The sequence below is a fragment of the Mus pahari genome, unplaced genomic scaffold (assembly GCF_900095145.1).
Source record: "Mus pahari unplaced genomic scaffold, PAHARI_EIJ_v1.1 scaffold_11722_1, whole genome shotgun sequence".
NCBI lineage: Eukaryota > Metazoa > Chordata > Mammalia > Rodentia > Muridae > Mus > Mus pahari.
Window position 1 is genome coordinate 1 of NW_018393507.1, and position 8,548 is coordinate 8,548.

Below are 8,548 nucleotides of genomic sequence, written 5' to 3' on the forward strand. Positions count from 1 at the left end.
CAAAGCTGTAGAAATGGTGCAAAGTGGGGAATCAATACCCTAGAAATCCCCCACACCCAGGAATTGGTCTCTCCAAGACCCACCCCATCAGGTCGACATCACTACCTTTGGGAAATCTAAGAGAAGCCAATCAGCATCAGCCACATCAGGTTATAAAGTGAAGACATACAGGGCACGATTGAGACTCCACACATCAGGGAGGATGAGGAAGCCTGAACCCTGTAGCCTCCTCCTCCTATTGGTGGCCAGAGACCTGACCCACTATTGTGCAGTTGAGTGAGAGGCATGGAGGGAACTGGCATTTTAGGGAGCAAGAAACAGTAATGGAAATCCACATCTCTCCACATTCTTCCTTGAATAACTAGACCCTTCCAAATCCCCTATTTGGAGAACCCCTGATGCTCTCCTACATCTCAGGTCCACAGACACACCAGCACCCCAGTTCTGCTCTCTACTAACCTGCTCTGGATTCAGGCTGAAGAGTCAGGGTCTTAATGTGCACCACCCACATGCTCACACTGGCTGCAGACTTTCAACATTGTAATTTCGGAGCATGGTATGTTTATACAGGTCGGATATGTAGACTCCATACAGTTTCAGGGATTCAACAGCAAAGAACCAAATGCAAGGATGCAACCTCGGGCTGCTTGGATGAAGCAGGAGCCACCTGAATATTGGGAAAAAGAGAAAGCAAAAGCTCTTGGCTTGGCACTGTCAGGGAGACGAATACTTTAGTACATGGTGAATGAACACTACAAGGAGAAGAATGGTAACTAATCTGAGGACTAGGGTCATAAATCCTCAGATCCCTCATGGACTGGCCCAATAAGATCCACTCTAGGTCCCCAAGTCAGAGATACAGCCATACTCATAAGGACCTGGTGATTTTAGACCCCAGAGAACTACAGTCTGTTACCTGGATAGGGGTTTATTTGGGGGAAAAATAACTGAGATGGGAGGGAACCCTGATCAGAGGGTGAATGGGGATGGGGCAGATTATCACACCCTGCAGGAAGTGTATGGCTGCAATGTGGCAAATGATGGGAGCTTCCTTGGTGGTCACTACCAGCTCACCTACTATGGCTATGATTCTTCAATCCTGAATGAGGACATGAACTCTTGGACTGCAGAGGGTATAGTAGGTGAAGAATTCAAGAAACACCAGGATCAAGGAGGCCTGACAGAAAGTTGGAGGTCTTACCTGCTAGGGGTGTGTGTGGAAAGCCTTCTTAGAAGCCTGGACCTTGGAAAGGAGACCTTGATGCACTCTGGTAAGAGACACCCTTACAAACCTCTTCTGTTTTCTGAGATTGTAGCTCGTGTCTCCCTGAAGCCTCCTCTTCAGCAGAGAGCAGCTGGAATTCTTACAGTGTCTTGCATCAAAGGGGAAAGAGAGCTCCTCAGTGTCCTGACTCAACATGAGAGAGGGACTCTCCAGAAGATTCACCCTTCTCCCAGGACAGTTCAGTTTGGCCATAAAACAGCAGTTCCCTTCCATCCTCTCTCAGGCCTGATCACTGTCCTTGCACAGTGGCACTGAATGTCTGGCTCCAGGGTTGCTGAGTCCCTAGACCCCTCCCCAGTCAGAACCAGAAGTCTATTTATTTAGAGGGAGGCCCACAGTACCCTGCCCTGTGTTGGCACATGGTTACTGTAAAATATTCCAAGTAATATATCATCCAGTTCTGGAGTTCAGGCTGCTGGGTGGATTAGGCTCCCTCTCTCATCATTCTAGTTATGTTGCCATGAGAACTGCTCAGGTCCCAGGAGTAGTGCAAAATACCTGAATTTTCCAAATGTTCCCCTCAGATGCCCCCCGAACACATGTGAACCACCATGTAAGGCCTGAAGGGAATGTCACCCTGAGGTCCTGGGCCCTGGGCTTCTACCCAGCTGACATCACCCTGACCTGGAAGAGGGATGGGAAAAACCACACCCAGGACATAGAGCTGCCAGACACCAGGACTGCAGGGGATGGAACCTTCCAGAAGTAGGCAGCAGTGGTGGTTCCTTCTGGAGAAGAGCAGAGATACACATGTCAAGTGCACCATGAAGAGTTACCTGAGCCTCTCACTCTGAAATGGGGTAAGGACTGGGTGTGAGCAAACACTCTGCTGTCGGGAAAAGTGTGAGCTCTTTGAAAACAAGAGCAGGATCAGGGTTTAGAGCTAGGGTCTAAACCCTCTCCCTTCTTTACATCCTCAGAGCCTCCACAAACAATCCCCATCATAGCAATTCTCATCAGCCTGTTTCTTGGAGCTTTGGTGGTGGGAACTGTGGTGATTTTTCTGATATGGAAGAAATAAAGGTAAGAAAGGGGCAGTGAATGAATACTAGTCTCTCTACAGATCTGCAGACCAAGCTATAAATGCTCCCTGCCTCATTAGAAGAAAGATGTATCCACTCAGGCACTGGGACTTTTATGCCTACTTTAAATCTCTCATAAAGCATAAAGGAAATATAGATAGATCCACTACCCTCTTGATAGGGGGGATGGAGACCCAATTCTGATTTGCAACAGAGAGATGTCAAAAAGAAGGTCCCAGCTGAGAACAGACCTACAGAAAGCCAGTTAATCCTCTTTACTTACTATCCTCCATTCTGTTGTCTCCTCTGTCCCCTGAGCTGCAGTAACAGTCCAAGAAACTTCCCTGGGTTTTGACCAGGAGATTTTTCTACTCTCACAACATCATTGCTTCCACAGTCTCTCACTGGCTGTGTTTTTCTCACAGGTAGGAAAGAGGCATCTATATTTCTGCTGCCAGTAATAAAGTCTGAGTTGGTTCCTGAGACCTTTGCAACTGGGAAGACAAGTAACCATTGTGGGTGTTCACACATTTTTTTCCACTGGGCACTATTGCTGTGGGCCCTTAACAGGTCTTATGCTATACTGACATAGGCATGGACAGTACCCAGAGATCTGGTGCATCTCTCCCAGTAAGATAGGAAGTACTCAAAGAACATATTCCTAACCTGTGTGACTTGCTAGACTGAAACTGTTGTTAACATGGATGTCTGTTTGGTATGATGGTTTAACAATCCCAAATCAGAATTTGTGCTTCATTATTTACTTCTATAGTGTAAGATACCTGCCTTGTGTGACTTTTCTTTTAATGGCTAGCATCTGAGTCCAGGTCTCTGTCTACTGTAAAGACAATATAAGGAAATGAGTTCAGCCTAGACTTCAGCATGACGCCCCTGCACACTGACCTGTGTCTTCTCCAGTCATCTCACCTGATCCAGTAGAGGCAGGCCTGGGAAACCTCCATCAGAGACTGACCTTTAGTTTCCAGTGAGTTGTAAATTCATTTAGTAGTAAATTTATTCTTCCTACATCAATATTGGGATTTTGCTCATATTTTTGTGAATTCTTCTCATGGTTTATTTAATGAGTAAACCAGATCAAAGTATGATGAATAAAATAGTAATTCTGTACGGAGAAGTTGAAATTCATTATTTTGGTCTTCTCTGTTTTTTTTCTAGGAGCCTTTCTTTTCATTCAACCTCATACCTAAATTGGTTAATTTCTCTTTCTAATAAACTTGAACTTAGATTCATACTTGTCTTTAATTTTTTTCTTTCCATGCCAAAAATCTCATCTTCACTGAAGTAGAGGTTTCTTGTAAATGACACTTTTATTTCCTCAGATGATAAGATAAGATGAAAACTGGATCCAATCTGGGGGAATACATGGCTTGGTCTGAGCCCAGAGTGTGTCCTCTTTTCTAATAATTGCTAGGCCTAGGCCTGAAAGATTCCAGCCTCCATACAATCTAGTCTTCCATGTTGACTGGTTAAATCTGGCTTCTTTCAACTTCTGACTGAATTGCTTTGTTATCCTCATACTAACTTTGGCAATTTTTTCTAATCTTCTGGATCCTTCTCATTTTCAGGGCTGTTCTGTCTTCACCTGAGTCCTGTATGTTCTATCTGTAATCTAACTTTGCTAAACTGTTAAACTGCAATACATAACCACATACCACACCACACTCCCTCTTGCTGATGTTCTCATGAGAGTTGGGCATATCCTATTTCTTACTTGTTCTCTCAGATCTTTCTCTAATTAATCATTTTCTCTGGCCCTCAATCAGATATTACTTTCAAACATGGTTGCTTACTTCTACAAACCAATACTTCATTATTAGGTCTAGAAGGATCTTTCCTGTCCAATTCCATTAAAATATTCATGCAGCAGGAGACCTGTGATTGAATGAGAAAAATGGAGGTAGCAGAAAGTGTTGCATGGACAGAAAGCAACTCAAAGGAGAGGAAGAAGCCAAGATGAAAGTGGACAGACAGAAAGGAATTACTGACCCTGCAACATTTTAAATAGCCACAGGTAGTTATGAATATGATACAAGGATAGAGTGGCTGGGTGGTAGTGGCACACAACTCAAATCCCAGCACTTGGAAGACAGAGGCAGACAGAATTCTGAGTTCAAGGCCAGCCTGATGTACAAAGTGAGTTCCAGGACAACCAGGGTACACAAAGAAATCCTGTGTGGGGAAAAAAGCTTAAAGAGATAGAGTAATTGGGATCATGTGTAAGATCTAGGTGGGCAGTATGTATCATTATCAATTACCTTTGAGACTATTGTGTGGGTATCTTGTGGTTTAATAGAGAATTTATTGATATATAAATTTGACTTGTAAATTAAAAACTTCTATAGGTTGTTTCTACTGGGTTGATGGGTGTTGTGGCAGCTGACTGTGGGGAGGATGGGTGTTGTATGGGTCTCCATGGCAGTGAAATGAACTCGGGAGCTCCAGCACTGCAGGAGAGTTGGCAGGCAGACAGGAACTTGGAGGTTCTATTCTATATCCCTCAAGAGTTACAGAGAAAAGGTATGTACTGAGGGTGTGTCTGCATTTAAGCTGGATTGTATCTTTGGATAAGATCCCTTGCCTCAACAGCAATGGTGCTGGATTAAAATTCCTCCACTGTTTCTAAACAGAAGTCCTTACACATGCAGCATGGAGCTGTCTACCCTACATTAAATTTGAGCTGCCACTGTTGCTGCTGACCAGAAGGACTCTCTGAAACAATGTTGGACAGGTTGCTTGGCTCTCACTGAGCTGCTCTTTTGTTTTGTCTGTCACTTTCAAAAATTCCCCTTCACTATCTGAAGATCCACACAGTGGTTTGTCTTATTTTTGTGGTTGTTTTATCTGCATGTATGCTTATCTCTGTAAAACTTATATACCTAGTGCCCATGAGTGACAGAGGAGTGCCTCAAGTTCCCTGGAACTGGGGTTACAGACAGTTGGGTACTATCATGGAGACATTAGAATCCAAACACATGTTCCCTGGAATGACAACCAGTGTTCTTAACAAATAAATAAGTATCAAGTGGTCCTAACAACAGAGCTACCTTTATGCCCTATGGGGTGTGTGTGTGTGTGTGTGTGTGTGTGTGTGTGTGTGTGTGTTTGTGTTGTGTATATGTCTCCTTTTGTGTATGTCAGTAAGTATAATGTAAGAAGCCATATGGCAGAATATAGATAAAAATAATAGGTTACTCTAAGTTTTAATATAGTCCGAGAAGAGCCTAGGTATATAGGCGAGGTGTGTGTAAATTTATTTTGATGCTGAGTTTTATTTCTGAGGGACTAGGTGCTGGGAGGAAGAATTGGGACCTAACTTTCACAGAGAGAGATCAAGGAGCCTTCTAAGTGAAAGGCTGTAACAAACAAATTGATAAGTCTAAAATTAAAGTTAAACTTATTCCTAGATAAAAGGACCAGTGTTACTATGTAAAAGATACAGTGCCCTCTGTCACCAAAAATATTTACACTCATTGTGTGAGACTCATCTCTTTTTGCTAAGCATGGTTACCCCCCCTCATCAAAGAATCAATCTGACACCAACAAACAGAATCATNACTGCACACAATGCAGAAGAGATCAACAGATCATTGGGAGGCCAGTACCCACTGATATATTAACATTCGAGCTCCTACATCTATGCTTCTGGACAGAGGAAATGGAAAGACTATAAAAGCCAGAACACCAGGAGTTCTGGTGTGGAACACTCTTTCCTAGAAATAACTGCATAAACAAGACAGGAGCAACAGCAGCAAAACATGGTGATGTGAAAGAGAAAACTTCTGTGGGGCTCCACCCCCAGATGAAGAATTGCAGGCAACTGATGACTGCTGAGCTAGAATTAACCTCTCCAGGGATGAACCTGTTATTGGATGGACAGAGGACAGTGGTAAGCCCTGAAACCATAGACACACAAACAACAAAAACAGATTCAACAAGTTGCATTCATATACCTGTGTGTGGAAACACAGGCACTCATACATTGTTACCTACACAGACATAGGTAACATAGAAGATGGAAAAAAAAAGAAGCGATTAAGGGGAAGAATTTGAAAAAGTAACTGAGAAAGGGTAGAGGGAGGCAAGCAGAGATGATGCAATTCTACTTTCTTAAAATTTATCTAAGAAATGAACTGGGGAAGGTGGCCTGTTTTTAAAACAATATAGCTATTCTAGTGATGTGATGGTAAGAGTTCACAGTCACTGTCTGAAGGGTTAAAAATTGTAGGGAGGCAGGGGAGGCTGGAGAGCTGCCTCAGCTGAAGAGCACTGACTGACCATACAGAGAACTGTGGTCTAAATGCAAGCACGTACACTGTGACACACAGCCCAGTGGGTATCTCTTGACAAGCACACCAAATCCAGAGCTCAAGAGAAGCATGGGCACAAGTGGATGGAAATACCAGGATAGCTCCTAAAAAGGCCTGTTTCTGGTTTGCATTTTCCGTTTGTACTCTAAGACCACAAGGTGGAGCTAACAAGCACTGTTACAATTTGAGAGCCAGCAGGTTGTTAACAGCAATGAGGCATTGTTTCAGCTACTTCTCCAGGTCATTCAATTCCAGGTGGCAAGTGAGGTTAATCTTAGAACTCAGTAACACTCAGTGCTTTACATAATCTATTAAATAAATCACCATATCAGTAGGTATCTTAGTTTACCTCAAAGGTCTATAACTCCAGTTCCAGGATGTCTGTTACCACCTTCTGGTCTCCAGTGGTACTGCATGCATGTGGTACACTGGCAAACATGCAAGCAAAATATAGATACTTGTAAAGTAAAGGCAAAAATTTAAAAGGTGTCAGGCACTTACTGAGGATTGATAAGGCTTATACTGGGATCACACAGGAGCCAGGTATTTAATTCATCTTAAGAACTAAATAATGAGAGAAATGTAGCAGTACAGAAATCATATACATTTAAAGTAGAGGCAGAAGAGGAGGAGGTGGCTGGGATGTAGTTCACTTAGTGTCATTTTTTTTGTCAGGACACAGAAAGCCCTGAATTGGATCTACAGAGAGCATGAAGCAGATGTGCTATCAGGCTCCACTGCACTTATCTCATTTAACCAAAACAAAACCATTAGAGCTATGCAGATACCCCAGTGAATAAGAGCACTTGCTGCTCTTCCACATTTGTCATAACAACCAGAGAAATACGCAAAGAATCCTATGTCATCCTAAATACTAATGTACAGATCTACAACTAATCTCCAATAATCCTTGAGTAAAAAATACACTTTGGGAGATTAATAGTGAATTCTGAGCTAATTTATGCTGACACTGGAAATTGGAGATCATAAAAATAGTTGCTTTCAGAAAAATTGGTTATGTTACTTGTTGGTACAACAACATATATGACAAGAACAACATAAGATAACAGGCATATTTTGGCTCACGGTTGGAAAGAGCAGTCTGTCATGGGAAGGGAAACAAGATGATATGGTGTAGGCTTAAATTTTTCGCAACCTGACTTTAATAATGTTTCTTATATGCTTTAACCTCCTTTCTACCCCACTACTCACCAGAGGTAGTGGGAAAGAAAGGTTTTTAGGATTCAGGCAAAGTGGTCCTGTTTAGAAATTGTTCTTCAGAGCAGATCCCACCTACATTGTAGATAAGCAGCTCAGTTCAGAAGTCAGCAACACCAGCTCGCAAATACTAGCAAATACTTCAGCAATCTACCAGCCGTTCAGTTCGGTAGAGTCGGGATACAGAACAGGAATCAGCATGGGTGGCACAAACTTGTAGAAACAGTCAGGACTCAGACAAACTGACATGAGTCAGCAGGAGAGATTAGGACAAGCAGGTACACTAGAAGTTCTCAATAGTACCATTCTCAACACATTGCAGATCAAGAAGTGTTGCAAAGCTTATTCTACAGGCAAGTCCCTCTCACAGTCCGATGACTACTATGTATACTCTGCCAANCATCAGGTGTCTTCCCTCAGCACATGAGTCTGTATCAGCTGACATCACTCTGCCAATCACTGGGAGTCCAAGGATATAAGAAGGAGCTGCCAGCACACCACCAGGAGTTTTCTGTGCATTTCTCTATAACTCCTGACTGATGAAAGGAGCTCTGTAACACATGTAAGATGAATCAATACATGCATGTAATAAGTGAACAATCCTTCATCATGAGTCCTTCCACATGTTTACTCTAGCAAAACACCCTTTCAGCTGTGTCTGCTTCAGGAAAATGTTCCTTCACGTGTCTACTTTA

At 42.8% G+C, this 8,548-nt stretch overlaps 1 pseudogene; it reads left to right on the top strand.

Moving 5' to 3' along the window:
- Window positions 1-202: 202 nt before the first annotated feature.
- LOC110315580 lies at window positions 203-2,306 on the top strand (annotated as a pseudogene).
- Window positions 2,307-8,548: the final 6,242 nt, after the last annotated feature.